The sequence below is a fragment of the Myodes glareolus genome, chromosome X (genome assembly GCF_982192425.1).
Source record: "Myodes glareolus chromosome X, mMyoGla1.1, whole genome shotgun sequence".
Classification (NCBI taxonomy): domain Eukaryota; kingdom Metazoa; phylum Chordata; class Mammalia; order Rodentia; family Cricetidae; genus Myodes; species Myodes glareolus.
Window position 1 is genome coordinate 8,056,430 of NC_142053.1, and position 19,325 is coordinate 8,075,754.

General features: G+C 36.4%; 1 pseudogene; it reads right to left on the reverse strand.

Annotated features, from left to right (window-relative positions):
- Nucleotides 1-5,465: 5,465 nt before the first annotated feature.
- Nucleotides 5,466-6,156, reverse strand: LOC125415347 (dnaJ homolog subfamily A member 1 pseudogene; annotated as a pseudogene).
- Between the last annotated feature and the right edge of the window lie 13,169 nt (nucleotides 6,157-19,325).

Here is a 19,325-nt window from a genome sequence, read left to right on the forward strand (position 1 = left end):
GCTACAGCCTGGTACATTAGCCTGAGGGATCTATTTTACTTTAAAATGGTAATTTCTCAACCTGCCTCAAAGAAGCTCAGGCACCAAGGCCCATCTAACCTGTCTGACATTGCCTTGAACCCTCGACCACCTGCCTGGGGAAAAACTCCCACAGAGGCCAGTTTCCCCAGCCCCCTCTGGGTGGGAGGAGTTTTCCTTTACTGGGGCCTTTATTCTTCTTCCTGCTTCTGATGGGAGGAGGCCTTGCCTTTTTGATCCTGGTTGTCCACTGGTATAAATACCTGACTTGAGTTTAATAAAGTTGCCATTTACTCTTGGTAAATGAGCAAAGGTCTCTTTTTTGTGTGTGTCTGTTTTTAACCCTCAGGACAGTCGTCCATTCTCGTGGGCCCGAGTTCGGGAAGGCGCGCGCCTGGGTCGGGTGTGGATATCCACTGGAAGGCAGACTCTAACACTATTACACATGTGACTATCACTTATATGATACAGTGTTATTAGACTATGTCTTTCTACACACATACCAGAGAAGGCCATATTGAGTCTTTCTTCAACATTTCAGGGTGAAAAAGACCTTTTTTTTTTTTAGTGATATATATAGTGTTCTATATTGAGAGGGTCATGGGCCACCTCATAACCAAAGACTATCAATCTGGGCATTCTGTTATCTGCCTTGGAAAATTCTTTCTGTGTCCTATTTTACTTATTTAGAAAAACTACTGTTCTTATTAATTAGACTAATCTCTTTCTGTTTCCTTTTTGGCCTGCATACTATCCCTATACTTCCTTTCCTCATACTCTGCAAACCATCCTTTAGATTACTAATTGATGGTTATACATTATAAAATTATAACCAGACATGTTAAAAGTTTATTTTGCAGAGAGGTAATGTAATAAATAAATTTAGTTTAGTAGGGACTTGTTGATATGTGTTAGTGCTTGGGGGTTCTTTTCATTTCTTTTGATATTCTAGGTGATATTCTAGAGCAGTGTTGATCACAAAATTTATTTTTACAAGGTGCCAGGGAATGGAAGACAAACCAGAGACTACCCAAATATGTTATGTCATGGTGGGATCATGCTAGAGAAGATCAGTCATTCTAGTTCTAGATTCCTGGCCTCCATTTCTTTCCACAGTTCTGTATGTCAGTGAAATTCCAGGAAAGAATTTATTAAGATATGCATAAACTGTGAAATAAAACCACAAACTACAAAACTGAAATAAATTCTTTCCCTTGGAATGAAAGACTGGACTAAACCTAGTGATAGCATGGGTTGGGGAGTCATTTAATATTTTTAATGTGCTAGAGACTGATCTAGTGGAAAGGGTTTTAACTCACTACCAGGGATAGAAAAATACAGCACTATAAAATTAACCACAAGTACATTTTGCATATATTATAAATTGTTTTATGAGTTGAACTTCAGAGTGTGGGTTGAGGGATGAAATTCACTGTGAGCCATGTGAGAAAACCTGGTTTCTAAACTTAAAGAGTAATAAGACAAAAAAAAGCTATTTGTAATACCATTTTTGATAAATCACTGTATACAAATTTCATTTAGCATCTACCTAATATAAAATGACTCTGTTTTAAAATTTAAGATGTTTTAATATGCCTTGCAAAATCAACTCCTCATTTATACTTAATATTCTTCTAGTTTTCTAACAAAAATGTCTAGTCCTTTAGAAAACTAAATGATTTCAGGACATATCTGGTACATTTTAACCTATCTGCATAAGAAGAGCTTAAAACAAATTCTTATTAATTCATAATCCACTAGGTAGGCATATATGATAATTTTATCAGAGTTCAACTGAAGTTTACAATCTGATCTCTCTGTAGAGAAAGGTTTTGCTTGGCACATTTGCCATATAAATCAGATCATAGGAGGCATGTTTAATCCACTTAAGAGTATTAAAAATTTCTGGAACTTTAGCACAACATTTATGAATGTAAAAATATTCTGGTGTGCACAGCAGAATGTCCTCTATTCATTAAAGGACAACTAATTAAGTGACCTTTACTGGGACAATTATTATTATACTGCCTTTAAAGAGATTTATATGTTGAATTTCTTCCATAGGTGTCAAAAACTTGGTTTTTAAAATATTTTATATAGGTCTTACTTAAATTAAATAAAACTTGACATGCTGAACATATTCTATGTTGAATTTAAATGTGAAAGTATCATGGGGTTTTTATTCATGGTAATAATGTATTGCTTATAAAGTAACAGAGTTGTGGACAAGATCAAAAACACTGATGAAAGCTTATGCTGGAGAGGATGTGGGGTAAGGGAACACTCCTGCATTGCTGGTGGAAGTGCAAACTGGTATAACCACTTTGGATTTCCGTATGGAGATTTCTCAGAAAATTAGGAAACAACCTTCCTCAAGACCCAGCAATTTTACTTTTGGGTATATACCCAAAGGATGCTCAATCATACCACAAGGACATGTGCTCATCTATGTTCATTGCAGCACTGTTTGTCACAGCCAGAACCTGAAAACAACCTAAATGCCCCTCTACCAAAGAATGGATAAGGAAAATGTGGTACATTTGCACAATTGAGATACTACACAGCAGAAAAAAATAAGGACATCTTGAAATTTGCAGGCGAATATGGATGGATCTAGAAAACATCATAATGAGGTAACCCAGATCCAGAAAGACAAATATAAGTGGCTTTTAGACATAAAGCATAGATGTTCAGTATTAAGATTTCCTCTTGATGGATTTTTTTCTGTGACTAATATGAAATAACCTTCTTTGTCTCTTTTGATTGATTTTAGCTTGAAGTCTATTTTGTTAGATATTAGGATAGCTAAACCCACTTGTTTCGTAGGTCTATTTGATTGGAATATTTTTTTTCCCAACCCTTTACTCTGAGATGATTTCTGTCTTTTAGGTTGAGATGTGTTTCTTGTATGCAGAAGAAGAATGGATTCTGTTTTTGTATCCAATCTGTTAGCCTATGCCTTTTTATAGGTAAGTTAAGTCCATTTACATTACGGCATATTAATGACCAGTGATTGCTATCTCCTGTTAATTTAGTTTTCAATGTTGGTGATGTTAATTTGTGCATTTTCTCCTTCTTTGGGACTTGCTGCTATGAGATCATCAATTGTCTGTGTTTTTGTTGGTGTAGCCAACTTTCTTGGGTTGGAGTTTTCCTTCTAGCATTTTGTGTAGGGCTGGGTTTGTGGTTAGGTATTGGTGAAATCTAGTTTTGTCATAAAATATCTTGTTTTGTCCTTCTTTGGTGATGGAAAGTTTTTCTGGGTCTATTAGTCTGGGCTGGCATTGGTGGCCTCTTAATGTCTGTGTAGCATTTGACCACAAACTTCTGGCTTTCATTGTCTCCAATGAGAAGTTATGTGTAATTCTGATAGACATAAAGCAAACAAAACCAGCCTACAATTCACAATCCCAGAGAACCTAGACAACAATGAGGACTCTAAGAGAGACATCCATGGATCTAATGTACATGGGAAGTAGAAAAAAACAAGATCTCCTGAGTAAACTGGGAACATGGGGACCACAGGAGAGGGTAGCTAAGTCCCCTTTTTTAATGTTCATAAACCTCTCAATCCCAAACCCACTCAAGCAAGGCCATTGTATAGGTAGTAAGCTTGAGTCATGATTTTGTGGAGATGAAAAGGACTTGGGCAGAAGCAATGCACTATAATTTATAAAATAGCTGGTATCCTTGTTCTTAAGTCTTTAGCCATTTCTGCCAACCTGAGTTCCAGCATCTTTTGGAATGGCTTTACCCTCTCCCTTATGTGTTTCAGAATGTCTAGCAACACAGAGAGACAAACAAAAATCAATGATAGCAAAATAAAACCAAACCTCCCACAGTGTTATGTAATTAATTTTATTGTAACTTTGGTCTTCAAGACATGTTCACATATCCAAAAATTTGATGATGTGCTCTGCTCCTAATGACATGTATCTTCTTGGTACACAGATATATATTCTTGGAGAATTACAGACATCTTTTTCAGTGATGGCATGAGAAATACAACCTAGGATGCAAATGGGAACAGTTCTGATTTTAGATATTCATCTGTTTCCCTTCATTACACATCAGTATATCCCTTGAGAGAAGCTTTGAGGTAGAGTTTTGGTATTCACTAACAGAAAGCTTTTGCTAGATGTGCTATGAGGACATGATTACACAAAAAGAAGAGAAGATGGTCTAGGATAGAACCTGGTATACATTAGTATTTAAGCTACAATCTTAAGGTACCAACCTAGAAAAGGTATATCTATCTATCTATCTATCTATCTATCTATCTATCTATCTATCTATCTATCTATCTATCTATCAGAAAATAGTTGTAGCCTCGTACGTCTTTGTAACTGAGTGTCTGCAGAATTCCTGAGTTTATTAGGTGCTAATAAAAAGAAATCAAATTGAATCAGGCAACTTTGCTATTCTGAGTTATTCTTTCTGTGTTTCAGACTTCCAAAGTTTATCTGCCTTCCTAGCTCTTATCACATTATTAGGTTGAGCTCCTCTGAAAAGGTGTGCTTTCAGCTTCCTTTCTCTCGCTTTCTATGGAAACCAGTATTTGTTTCTATAACTTTCCATTTTATCTCTCCCTTTATTCCCTCGTGCTCTAGAGAAATGGATGTCTTCACTCTTTTGCCAAGGTTTACTTCAATGTCTACTACCTGTTCTCTTTGAGAAAGTCCTTGTTTGTAATTTTGAGATGTACTAATGAGCAGCTAACCTGGATTCAGAAAATTCTGTGTCCCGTTATTCTTAAAAAAAAAAAACATGTAGAAAACTACATTTGAAAGCATTGTCTTGAAGTACTGGTGCTTGTGAGTGGAGAGGGAAATGATGATGAAACGTTGAAAACATTTGGTTCATCTAACCAGCTTACTCCATTTCAAAGAGAAACTTATGGAAAGATTTCCCTCACCTTCCTTGTGCTAAACCCCTTATAGTTGAATGTCTCTTAACAAAATTCCTCTGCAAAGGATTTAGCTTGTCAGAAAATGATTTCTTCAGACTTTTCTTGCTCACCAGGCAGTGAACCTCTCTTTTATTGCTTCAGTGACATTTCATTAAGTAGCCTTCCATTTTGACTCTCTTACCCTCTAATACCACTGTTTTCTAACTACACTATTTTTTCAATACAGACTTGTATTTTCTGTCTCCTGAACATACAAACTAAAATTATTTTAAAATTTGCATCTAAAAATGAACTCATATATTATTGAATCTCTGTTTAAAACTCAGATATAAAGAATATTATTAGATAAAATTGAATTTGGAATAAATATATTATTCAAAAATTATTATAAATTATTTTTGAAGTTTTTTGTTGGTGCATATTCTTCATTTAACTTTTATAACAGAAACAATAGACAAGTAGTGAGCATACTATTTTTTAAGTTCTTCAACATTTACTATTTCATAAAAGTGCCAGTCACTGACCCCACTAACAAGTGTTACATTGAGCATGCCTCTCGGGTGATGGTTATCATCTTCATATGTTTCCTTTTACAGTGGTACCATCCATTCTGGTCTGGATCAAAGTTCACTAGTTCTACCTTACCCATTTCTTTATTCTCTTCTCCTTCCATTCTTTTCTGGAAAGAATTTTTTTCTAGTAGACATAGAAAGTCATTTTCATGAAAATTTAACTTGGACATAATGATTAGGCATTCTTTTTTCATATGGTTGACAAGATATTGGCAAAGTTTCATTGAGCACACGTTTTTTATCTCTGTGCTTATCATTATGACCTGGATTAGAAGTAACGATTATGGTTTCCTTCTCAATAGTAGGTATTGATTCTTGAGAACCACAGGAGCCATAGAATACTTCAACCAGCTGTATGACCCTACACATGAAAAGGTTTTCTCATCTTCAAGTAAAAGCAGCATGGCTCTGATCTAACACAATCATAATATCTCCTATCTTTAGTCTTCGTTCTTGGTCTCCTTTACCACAGAATGTTATCTTCTGGACATCTTTCATGTCTTTGTCAATATGAATTTCTAAAATTTTCTTTTCCCAGACCATCTTTTTATATGTGTCTTTAAGACTGACCCGTTCTCCATGATCCTACCACTCTATGCACATAGACCAAATTTACTGAACCACTTCTGGTACTATTTGATGAGTTCTTATTTGCATGTCAGTACCTCTATATTTGTGACAGGTTTCTACTGCTCCATTCTTAACCACTTTCACCTTCATGTTTGTTACAAATTGCATTCTTTTGCCAAAACAACTTTTTTGTTGTGCTATTAATTAAGTTTTCTATGGTTGCTGAGAGTCTACACACACTGTTTTTTTCCCTTTTATCCCTCTTTTCTCTCAGAATTTTTCCTTCTCCTCCAAAGAACATATTAAAGATATCTATCAGGAAGCCAAGAGCACCACATGCTCCACCCTCTTGCAATTCCTGCTCTCTTATGGTGTCACCATTCCTTTGCTTTAGAAGCAGATAGAAATTGATCAGTTTAAGAAATCTGTTTAAAATTTATTCCTTCATTTGAATTCTTACCAGGATAGTATGTCAATGCCAGCTTTCTAAGAGCCATTTTCATTTCATATCCTGGGTGATATTGGTTTTGAACCCCATACATTAATAGAAGTAGTTGTTTTCACCATTTTTATAGCCAGAGAGTAGGCTGTCACCAGAGGAAAATAGAAAGAGAAGCATAGCACTACACAGCCCAACAGTCACTAACTGTTCCTCAGCCTCTTACTAAGCAATTTAGAAATGTCAGCTATAAATTATTTTAAGTATATTGGTATAGATTTATAAGAAAAATAATTTTGTACTTAAGAGATACATGTGGAAGTATTAAGGTAGAAAGTGTCATGATGCCTGTAACTCACTTTTTTTAAGTTTATAAATGAACATAATAAATGTCTATATACACAAAAACAAAGCAGATAAAACAAAATATTGAAAATTAATTTAGTTCAATAAATAGATTTCTCATTGAGTTATTATGTAATTTTCCTAATATTTAAAAATTTTAATAGTGAGTAATTGAACAAGAAAGTTCAAAGTTTTACCATCAGCCCCAGACCACTTGCACTTTCTGACTGGCTCCATATTTGATAGTTGAGTGGACATGGAAGAGCAACTTGTTTAGAGTACTCTAGGAGCCACCTCTCTCTCAGCTTTTCCATTTGCCTTCATAATAGCATCTGCTGTTGTCTTCTGTAACTAGGTAGATAAACACTGATTTTCCATTCTCTGGACATTTATTTTTGAACTCAGAGGATAATGTAATAGCTGAAGTTAGAAACATTGTTTTTCAGGTTGTTTGTCAGATGAAGAAGTAGATTTTGGAATAAAACACAACTGAAGTGTGTGAGCTAGGAAGGCCAGAGGTAGAGAGTAGAAGGGTCCTGCCTTACAGTGCTTTTGGTGATCTTTTACTGACCAGTAGTATTTATAACATTTGACTTTGCTCTTTAAAAATGTTTGTTTTTATAATATGTGTACGTGTATATATATGGATGTACATCAGAAGAGAATATTGGATCCCCTTGGAACTGGCAGTTGTGTCTCCTAATATAGATGCTAGAAAACAAACCCAAGCTCCTTGCAAAAGTAGCAAGTACTCATAACTGCTGAACCATCTCTTTAACTCAACTTTGTCAATTTTAAGCAGTGTAAAATGAAAGGCCTTATTGATAGCATACTAATAAAGTTCATAATTTGTTTCTAAAATCCATAAAGGACCCTTAAAAACATATATATTAGTGTCTTTTGAATGCTTAATTTTGTATAGAAATCACTGAAATTTTAACAAGTTGAAGTTTTTTATATTCCTCTATTTAAGACTCAGATCAATATTTCAGGTTCTTTAAACAAAAGCACCCGAACTCTGATGCCTAATTCATAAGAAATTTCAGTTTCATATAACTCCTAGGTGGGTTTTAAAGTGAATTTTCCAAAATATTAAAATTACATAAAATGTGGTCTACGATTTAGAAAAACACATATTGGCATTTGAATACTTTTGTATTAAAATTAGCTTCTTGAAAATTGTATTTGATATATAATTAGTTATAGATAAAATATTTCTACATTTTAAAGTGTGTCGGATAGAGAGATTGTTCAGCAGCTAAGAATACCTACCGGTTTTACAGACGACTCCAGTTTGTTTCTCAGTACCCACAATATAATCCCAGCTCCTGGGAATATGAAGTACTCTTCTTGACTCCATGTATACCACACTCATTTACATGCTGTGTGTACACACAAGAATAATTTTTTTAAAAAAACCTTTAAAATTTGCAGTATCTATTTCAGTGGGTAGACCTTCACTTCTTCATTAATGGAATATGCATTACAGATAAAAATAAATTTCTGTTCAGCAGGTTTCTTCTTAAGTTTATTAAACTAATGTTCTTATAGTGACAGTGAGATCTAGCTGTTTTCTATTTGTAATGCTTGTTTGAGAAAACATTCTTAGATATTAATTTTAATGTTAAAATTTTAATTAAATTCACATGGGTATCTGCTTTATTGCTATTAATATCCAAAACATTTCTTAAATCTCATAAATTGGATCAAGAAAATCAAATAATTATTGGATATTCTCTTTGAAGCATCAAATGACCCAGTTATAACTAGCATCTTTTAATTCTATAATTAGTTATTCTACTAATGGTATAAATACATTAAGAACTGTGGCTTTATTTTTCCCTAAAGTACTAGAAAATTTGGAACAAGAAGAGATTAATTAATTATGATCAGGCATTTTGTCTAAATGAAAAATCATACTTCACAGAATCATCTATAGACATACCTTTTGAAACTGATCATTTTTGTTGAAGAGATTCTTCATAAAATAAGTGTTTACTTTTTAAACTGATTCTCATTCTTTCTAGGACTAATTGCATTATATTTTCCATTTTTAATAATTCTTTTGGATTTTTGGGGGGGATTGAAATATAGTTACATTGTTTCTTCCTTCTATTTATTTCTTCCAAACCCTTCTATGCTCCTTCTATGCTCTCTTTTAATTCATAGCCTCTTATTCTTTATCGTTGGTATACACACATACATACATACATATATATGCATATACATACATACATATATAAATATATAAATCAACCTTCTCAGTCTGCATAATATTACTTATATTTTTTTCAGAGTTGTCCATTTGATATTTGGATAGCTAATTGGTATGCTCTTCCCTGGGAAAAACTCTTTTTGTCACTCTGAGATTTCCTTAAAAGTCTGTTGGTTTTTTTTGTACTGCTGAGGCCTCATGGCTTTTTCTCTGACCACTTTTGCATGTCTATTCTTGTTGTCCTTATTCAGCTTTTGTTTAGGCAGTCATATTTGAGAAACTTAATGGATGTCACTGCTACCATTACTAGTAGACACAGTAGAACAACAAATTCCCTGATCCTCTGGCTCTTAAAATGTTTTTGCTCCCCTTTCTGAACTTTAGGTGTAGCATTTATTCTGTAGATGTATCCATTAGAACTCTTCTTGCAGCTTTGCATTTTGATTGGTTATAATTTTCTGCAAGGATCTTCATCTCATGCAAAAAGTTTCCTTGGATATTGGAAGTAGACAAGATTGCCAGACAAAACTTGGGTGCACGGGGGTGTAGGGGTGGATGTAAGGGGAGATAGGTAGAGAGAAGGGGGGAGGGGAGGATTCAGGAGAGCTTGGGGGAATGGGATGGGTGGGATGGAGGAAGGTGGATATGGGAGCAGGGAAGTAAATATCTTAATTAAGGGAGCCATTTTAGGGTTTTCAAGAGACTTGACTCTAGAGGGGTTCCCAGGTCCAATGAGAGGTCCCCAGATTGTTCCTTGAGCAGCAGAGGAGTGGGTGCCTGAACTGGCCGTGTCCCATAGCCACACTGATGAATATCTTGCATATCACCATAGAACCTTCATCGGGCGATGGATGGAGATAGAGGCAGAGACCCTCATTGGAGCACTGGATTTAGCTCCCAAGGTCCAAATGAGGAGCAGAAGGAGGGAGAACATGAGCAAGGAAGTCAGGACCATGAGGGGTGCGTCCACACACTGAGACAGTGGGCCTGATCTAATGGGAGCTCACCAAGGCCAGCTGGACTGGGAGTGATGGAGCATGTGATCAAACTGGACTCTCTGAATGTGGCTGGCAATGAAGGCTGACTGAGAAACCAAGGACAACAGCACTGGGTTTTGATTCTACTGCATGGACTGACTTTGTGGGGGCCTGGTTTGTTTGGATGCTCACCTTTATAGACCTGGATGGAAGGGGGAGGACCTTGGACTTCCCATGGGGCAGGGAACCCTGACTGCTCTTAGGACTGGAGAGGGAGGGAGAGATGGGGAGGGGGAGGGAAAAGGGAGGCGGGGAGGAGGTGGAAATTTTTAATAAATAAATAAAAAGAAGAAGGAGAAAAAAAGAAAACTACAGTACAAAGGCAAATATTTTGAATGCAGTTAGAGATTATAATGATTAGTTAAAACAGTGGGTGTAGGGTCTTCTCGAGACCCATGAAATCTCTAGCCCTGCATAGTTGACTAGTTTTCTAATACCAGGCACGTTTTCCTCTAGGTGAATGAATCTTGCATCCTGTTAGAGAGCTATTGGTTGCTGCCAAGTTACTCATGCCGCTGCTATACCTTTAGGATTATCATGCTATGTTGGTCATTATTGTGGTTCATAGGCATTCCATCTGGTTATAACCTTTGTTTGCTTCACTGTTGGAAGCTTACATGTTGCCATCTGGTACCATGAAAGCTAGTACTTAGGGAAGAGGCTTTTGGGTCTGATTCAGCTCTAGGACCTCTGGTTCCAGTATGTAAAGTATATGTGTCTTCAGAAATAGGAACTCCTTCAACCTCTGGGAAGTAACCAAGGGCAACAACAATAGCTCATACTGTTTTAGAAGTCTCCAACTTGCTCCATTGATGACAATGTTTGTCTATAATTTTCTTTCTTAGATGTTGGACCAAGATGAGTATTCTCAGAAGTAGGGGCTTCATAAGGATAAATTGTAAACTTTATTTGATAGGAGGAAAACAGTGGAGTAAGGAGAAGAGAGAAAAGTGCAACTGATATAGTAATTAAGGGGATAGTAATCTCCACTCTTCTCTGGTGGTAAAATCCACATAATTCTCAAATGTTGTTTCAGACTGACTTCTGATGACACTACTCTGCCATCAGTGGAGAATGGAAAACTACTCATTTTCTGTGGGATGTCCTTCTGTATATGTGTTGCTTTTATTGGCTGATGAATAAAGTTGTTTTGGCCAATGGCTTAGAAGATTAAAGCTAGGAAGTAAATCCAAACATATATATATATATATATATATATATATATATATATATATATATATATAGAGAGAGAGAGAGAGAGAGAGAGAGAGAGAGAGAGAGAGAGAGTAGGCAGAGTCAAAGAGATGCCATGTAATTGCTGAAGGAAGGAAAAAGATGCCAGAATATTACCGGTCAGCAACAGCCTTGTGGTGATGTGTAGATTAATAGAAATAAGTTAATTTAATATATAAAACTACCTGGGAATATGCCTGATCTCTTGGTCAAACAGTGTTGTAATTAATATAGTTTCTGTGTGATTATTTGGATCTGGATGACTGGGAAATAAAATACAATCTCCGTCTACAACATCCTCATTCTCATGTATACAGTTGGTGACTTTTAAAATGTACTGATTCCTGTTACTGATATAGATTTTAACAGATTAAGAAGAACATAGCACATTTTTCTCTAAATTCTGATCATTCCTTATCAACTAATTCCCAAAACACCTATTGGGACTGTCACCTTTTGATCCATTTCTTTTGGCATCTACTGAGTTTGTTAATTAAGAGAAGTGGCCTCTTTCAGCCTGCCTTTATATGAGCAAAATCATTGTTAAGGACTTTCTCTTGAAATATCTCACAGGTATATGCTAGTATCTTACATAGAAAAGTGGAATAACATTAATGAATGGAATAGGAAATGTGAATTTGCAACATAGCTTTGTCACCTGAGAAAATTCATTTCCCTTTTCAGAATCTTGAGAACTAAAGAATTATGAAGATCTGTGATCCCCTTATCCCAAAAGTCTTGAGTTTAACTATGAGTAAGAATTTATAATTTTCTAGAATGGTAGAAATAGTATACTTTACATTATATAACATCTGCAACAAGGATTGAGATGACATTTATCAGTCAAACATATTAATATTTCACTAACAAAATATATCAACATTAACACCAAGCAGGCTAAAGGTTATATAAAAGTCTACTTGTTTTGATATGTTAATGACAAGATATCCCCTGCCATTTAAAGATCAGCAAAAGAATCATTCCAGGCAGACAGTAAATGTGGGCTGTGTTTTTGAGAACAGAATATAATTTTCATATGTGGAAGAAAGAAGCAGACAGGACAGCTGAAGAGAAGTTGCAAGGTGGATAGTCATATGAGAGAATTATGGTCAGAACACAGGTCCTGGTGACCTATACTAGGAGTTGGGATTCCTTGCTAAGCACAGAAAATTATTTTTTAAGTCATCAGGCATAAAAATAAAAATTTGGAATAACTTTTTTTGAAAGTGTTTACTGACTGGTGTGTGGAGACTATTGATGAGAAAAAAGAGGCCCAGGGGCTGGCTGACCAGAAACCCAGGAGCTAGAGCTGAGTAGTCTCAGGAACAAAATATAAATTTGAGAAAGGTGTGACCAACTGTGACAAAGTGAGGAAGAGTTGAAGAAAATGGAAATAAGAAAAGGTCACTGAGCTTGGCCTTATGAAAGTAATGATCACCTCAGATACAGTCTGTGTAGAAAAATGAAAGTTTTCTTAGAATGAGTTGAAGAAAAGATGGTAGGCTGTACAAGGGAGCAGAGCTAGGAATATTGCTGGAGATGTGACTCAAGAGGACAGTAATGATGTGGTCTCAATGCAGGCCCAGGTTTGGGACAAGATCTGGTTATAAAGCTAGTCAGAATAACAGAGGCTGGAAGGAATCACACATCTTGGCCCCTGATATAAAATAATGTGGCCAGCCCCAGGTGATAGACTCCAGACTCAGTTGATGCTGCTTGGATTGCCAGTAATAATTCATGTCAGTTCAAAAGTGTGTTTCAGGCTTTCTCTTGCAAATATAACTGTGATTGTGCTAATTAAAAACATTTGGGAAAATGTCAATGTCTGAATACAAATGTTTCCCAGCTCATCAATGCCATGAGGTCACCTCTTCCCTTGGCCAGTTTTTATCTGAGGTAATTTATCTGTAGCTTAAAAATCCTCAAACTTATCTTAAACCTGGCTAGTTTTTGACTTTGCTCCTGTTTTCAAAGCTCATCTTTATGAAATTAGAATAAATTGACACTTATCAAAGTTTACCAGCAGGCTCTATGAGTTATTGTCCAGGAGACATTAAGAGCTGAAGACATTCAGATCTCCTTGGGAATGATGTAAAGCAGGGCAACTGAATTGCAACTGTATTTCTTTGCCAATTCTTTGCCTAACCTGGTACATCATAGCCATTTCCAAGTATTGCACTGTGCAAGACTGTGAAGAGTTTTCCAGTAAGGCAGTGCTGCTGCACATGCCCTTCAAAGGATTTTTGTTTATTTGAGAGCTGACTCTTATTACCACCAAGTGCCCGGCATTCTGGTGACTGTGCTCCACACATGATATTACTCAGCTTTATTTGTGAAGTACATTATCTTAGCAGTTTGCCTCACAGATAAGGAAATAGGATCATGGAGCAAAAATAACTTGCCCCAAGCACACAATTAGGAAGTGTTAGAGCCTGAATTCTAAGGTAGCATTGTTTGATAGAAGTTTTGGCAGAGAAAGAAATTATGAAATTGCTGTGTTTGGACTACACAGCAAGTCGTTAACCACATGTAACCATTGAATAAGATAAATGCTCCTGTGTGACTGAAGAAGTGTTTTGAATTTTAATTAAATTATCATGAATACATCACTAGAGTGTTGAATGTAATCTATAGTCATTAGCATATGTGGTAACCAAGGGAAATTATGAAAAAAAAGAAACATCTGAAGCTGAGAAATGATTTAGTGACTATGGTAGTGGTTCTCATCTTTCCTAACACTATGACCCTTTAAAATAGTTTTTTTGTGTGGTGACACCGCCAACTATAAAATTAGTTTTGTTGCTACTTCATAATTATAATCTTGCTACTGCTCTGATTTTAATATAAATATTAGTGTTTAACAATTATCTTAGGTGACCCCTGTGACAGGGGCATTCAACCCCAAAGGGATTGCGACCCACAGGCTGACAACCATTGAACTATGATGATTAGTGTAGTAGTTGGTCTCTACCATCAACCATAGTATTATAGACCATAGGAAGCTGTGTGTTGCTCAACCCTAGCAGTAGTATTTGTGTAGATTCTTCTTGCTGACTAATGTTCAGGGCTAGCAGAGTCCCATTCCCTCACTCTAGTTCTTAGTAATTTCTAGGTTTCAGATTATATTTGAGTCCCAAATATAATTTTTTTAACTTGTTTTTTAAGGTCTGGATCATATGATATCTTTTTATGAGAGATCTTTTTTTTTTCTCTTTTGGTTTTTCGAGACAGGTTTTCTGTGAAACTAGCACTGACCTCAAACTCACAGATATCTGCCTGCTTCTGCCTTCCAAGTGCACCTCCCACAGCTCTATGAGAGCTTTTTGGTACATGCCTGTCAACCTGTCAACCTGTTTGGATAGAAGAGAGGGAAGCATAAGTTATCTCTGTTTCTCTTTCTTTTGTCTGAAGATATTTGTCTTTTTAATTTATGACTAATATGCTAAGGATTTCATGGTATCCTTCTCACTAAAGCAATGAAAATGCTTTTTTTTGACAGGGTCTCTCTATGTAGCCCAGGTTTACCTAGCATGAGCAATCCTTCTGTGTGGCCCAAGTGTTAAGATTCCAGACATGTACCATTATGCCTAGCAATAAAGCACTGTTTATATTGATTTCCTTTTCTGGTTTGTATTTATTGAATATTTAGGGGAAAGTATTTTATTAAGGTCTTTATAAGCTGTTTTCAATTCAAGGTCTTCACATGAAAATTTCATCCCTCCCATAATTGGTGCTGAAACAGCTGGATGATATTTTCTCTAGGTTCTCCAAGTGCTGCGTAACAGAGCCTACATATTAGATATTTTGCTTGCTTGCTTTTACCACCAAGGGCCAGAGGTTTAAACAAAGTAGTTCTTAACCTACTTCCTGATCCTTTCTGTAATTTAAAGGGAGCTGTGCAGAGCCTCCTTGTTCTAATCACCTTACTCTGACTTACTTTGTTTCATTCTGTTTGCACTTTCCCACTTATAAACGACATATTCATACTCCATTTGCTAACTTGCACCCAGATTCTTCCTGTCTGATTTATCACAGATGGGGCCAATTTTCTCCACTAGTTTTCTTTGGGGCAGAAAAACTGTTTCTGTGGATGGCTTTCAACCTTTCTGCTTGATCTTTACTGTTTGAGCATGGAAAATATCCTTTCTTTCAACCCTGCAATAGATGTATGTTTTCAGAATTAGGCCAGCTTACTCTTAATATTAATACTCAAACTTCTCTGTATAAAGAAGTCTCTCCATTCACACTCTGTCACAGAAGTTTGGTAGGAAATAAGGATAAATCCTGTGGTATCATTGCTAATAGGATCATAATCTTATATCCAATATGTGCTATTTCTTTTCCCCTTCCAGTCACCTTGGAATTGTGATCACCAAATTTTCTTTGTAGGCTAAAAAATTCTTTCTGACTTCAAGTTTTCAAGTTGTTGAAAAAATAAATATATTGAATTTTGTGCTTCATCTGGTTGAAGTGTTTTTCAACAATAAATGACTTTCAATGTACTTTCCTTTAACTTAGTGGCTGAGTGCCCCATATAGACATTCGAATTTGATGTCTCTGTGAATAATAATCAAATTCTAAGATATAAGTCTGTACGCATGGACTTATCACTATTTTTATGAATAATCACTTTTTGAAGAATAATGAGAAAAACGGAGGAAGCCCTTCTCCCTATCATCCTGCTTTTACATTCTTTCTTCTCCTTCTTCTGAACTGTTTCTCATGCCATACAGGGATGGAGCACATGTCTTACTTATGGATGAGCACTTATCCATTAGTTAGTCCATCTGTTACTAGACACCTTTTCTCGTGATTTCCACACAATAACCTTGAGTTAGGTCCAGTGAAGATAACCAATCTATTCTATATATTCTAAAAGCATCACCCCCAAATCCCAACAATAGAATAGAATCTTTTCTTCACTGGACAACAATAACTTTAAGAAATTAATGTTTTGACAGTTTTATACATGTATGCAATGAAATCTGAATGTTGTCTATCTTCACCCTCCCCAACTCGCTTCTATTTTTATCAACACTGCTTCTTTACTATGGGTCTCTTTCTCTGATTATAACTCTTGGTTTGGTTTTGTGACCATTTCTTTTAAGCAGGGCCATCTTGGTGACCATTGTATTAGGACTATTACTAGAGCTTGGTGGGATAAACAGTGGATACTCAGTTGAAGACAACAACTTCCAATTTACTTGAATGTATCAGTATCAAATAATTCAGCAGTAAGCTGTAAGGTCACCTTTTCTCTTCTCCATGTATGTTTCGTTGTTATCCTATTCATTCTTGACTCAGTGAAAGTGTCTTCAGTTGTTGTGAGTTCACAATTACAGTTGTTGTACCCTGCCCCAAACATGAAATTTCAAAGCCCCCTTCCTTATTATTTTGAATTTTTATATTCTTTCTTTTCCTTCTTCTGAAATATTGCTCATGTCATACAAGGATTGTCCATGTCTTATTTAGGGCTGAGAACTTATCCATTACTTACTTTCATTATCTTGTAAAACCAATGATTCTGCATTCACCTCCATTCACTGGAGATAGAGGCTTCTTCAATTAAGGCTCACAGCTGAATTTATCTAGGAATATAAACATAAATATTTAGAAAGGAACTTGATGCTTTGTCAGTTGGCTATACAATAACATTCAGTTCAGTTCTCTCCTAGGACCTATGACCTCCCTTACAATAGGTTTTGACCAGGTTTTCAGAACCAGTGGTTGGTTATCCCTGTAACAGTAGTGCCATTATTGCACAAACGAGCACATCTTGTCTAGTTGTTAGTCTTGCAGTTTTTAGGATTCGCATCTGACTAACATCACTGGTTGATGTCTTTTTTCCCCTCTTTTAAATAACATACTTTTTCTGGAGAGACAGTATATATTTCTACTCACCCCAGAGAAGGAGCCCATGAGAAACCAAAGAAATAATTGCAGCAGTGTCCAATGTGGTAAAGCAATGAATTTTTAAAATTGGCACTGCTAATAGAAGAATGGGTGAAAAGCTACTTAGAAGGAACAGAGATAATTCAAAGCAGCTCTATCACCAGACAGACCTCTCAAACATTGATAACAACTCCAGAAAACCATAAATTTGAACTCTCTGTGCAGCTTGAAGGCAGTTCCAGAGTCAAAACATCTTTCTGTATGTAACTGACTAACTATAATCTCCGCACCCAAAAACTGATTGCTCCCTTTTGATGTTTTAGTTAGGGCTCTGCAGAAATCTTTCAGGCTTCTGTTCTTAGCAGCCATGCAATCTTTTGCTTAGATCTTGTTTTCCACTGGAGATTTCCCTTTTGAGGCAATATTGCAATCCAGAGGAACAAGCCAAACAAAACCCTCACATCAGCATGCAATTGAACCATTTTGGAATTATAAAATCTAGACAACAGAAAAAGATTCCAATTAACATAAATGTGACACAATATAATTTACGTTATACTGCATAGCCAAGTGTTTTAAGATTTAATGGTAGAATTTAACTGTCTCTGTGATAACTTAGACTTATAAAAATTAAAAGAATTATTTAAATATTGTGTAGTAATTACTATTTCAGAATGTGAGAACTTTTTTGTACTAATTCTCAAAGAAGAAATAAAGCTTTAAAAACTGAGTACCCATTGAACATGAAGAAGTTGAGCTGATGCCTACACAGAGCCTTCACTCCTACATTTTAGTATCTTTGGTACAGGAAGGTCCTCTGCATACTATCAAAGCAAAAACATAAATACCAACAAGTTGGTGGAGACTGCTCATTTGTTTCCCAGCCACCCAGATATGAAATAATCACACAGAGACTGTATTAATTGCAATACCCTTTGGCCAATATTTTTATTATTATTATTTATTTATTTATAAAAATGTCCACTTCCTCCCCTCCTCCCAATACCCTCTCACTCCCCACACTCCCTCTCCCCCTCCCTATCCAGTCCTAAGAGCAGTCAAGGTACCCTGCCCTGTGGAAAGTCCAAGGTCCTTCCCCCTCCCTCCAGGTCTAGGAAGGTGAGCATCCAAACAGACTCGGCTCCCACAATGCGAGTCCATGCAGTACAATCAAAACTCAGTGCCATTGTCCTTGGCTTCTCAGTCAGCCCTCATTGTCAGCCACATTCAGAGAGTCCAGTTTAATAACATGCTCCATCAGTCCCAGTCCAGCTGGCCTTGGTGAGTTCTCATTAAATCAGTCCCATTGTCTTAGTGGGTGGACGCACTCCTCGCGGTCCTGACTTACTTGTTCATGTTCTCCCTCCTTCTGCTCCTCATTTGGACCTTGGGAGCTCAGTCAAGTCCTCCAATGTGGGTCTCTGTCTCTATCTCAATCCATCGTGGGATGAAGGTTCTATGGTGATATGCAAGACATTCATCAGTGTGGCAATAGTATAAGGCCAGTTCAGGCACCCTCTTCTCTGCTGCCCACAAAACTAGTTGGGGAAATCCCCTTGGACACCTGGGAACCCCTCTAGAGCCAAGACTCTAGCCAACCCTAAAATGACTCCCTTGGTTAGGATAACTTCTTCTCTGCTCCCATATCCACACTTCCTCCATCTCAATTATTCCATTCCCACAAGCTCTTCTGAATCCTCCCCTTCTCCCCTTCCTCCCAATCCATCCCCACCCTCCTGCTTCCAATTTCTGCCTGATGATCTTGTCAACTTCCTATATCCCAGAGGATAAATATGTGTTTTTCTTTGAGTTCACCTTCTTATTTAGCTACTCTAGGATCAAAAACTATAGGCTCAATGTCCTTTGTTCATGGCTAGAATCCGCTTATGAGTAAGTGTATACCATATTCCTCTTTTTGGGTCTGGGTTATCTCACTCAGTAAAGTGCTTTCTAATTCCATCCATTTGCATGCAAAGTTCAAGATATCGTGTTTTTTTTTTTTTTTTTTTTTTTTACCACTGAGTAGAACTCTAAAGTATATATGTGCCACACCTTATTTGTCCATTCTTCTATTGAGGGGCACCTAGGTTGTTTC